A 307-nucleotide genomic window follows, 5' to 3' on the forward strand; every position below is an offset into this window, starting at 1 on the left:
ATGAATTATATAATAGTAAAGATAATGATAATGGCACGAATAATAGTAATAATAATAAAATAATTACAACAACAGCAATCTTAAAATAATAATAATAATAATAACTATCGTTATTTGAATTACTATAATAATTACTATCATCATCATCCTTATAACTATAGTGATACGAATCACAAGTATTGAGGGAAGAAGAAGAAGAAGAAGGAGGAGAGAGAGAGAGAGAGAGAGAGAGAGAGAGAGAGAGAGAGAGAGAGAGAGAGAGAGAGAGAGAGAGAGAGAGAGAAAGAGAGAGAGAGAGACAGAGAGA

The sequence above is a fragment of the Penaeus vannamei genome, chromosome 37, assembly GCF_042767895.1.
Source record: "Penaeus vannamei isolate JL-2024 chromosome 37, ASM4276789v1, whole genome shotgun sequence".
Lineage (NCBI taxonomy): Eukaryota > Metazoa > Arthropoda > Malacostraca > Decapoda > Penaeidae > Penaeus > Penaeus vannamei.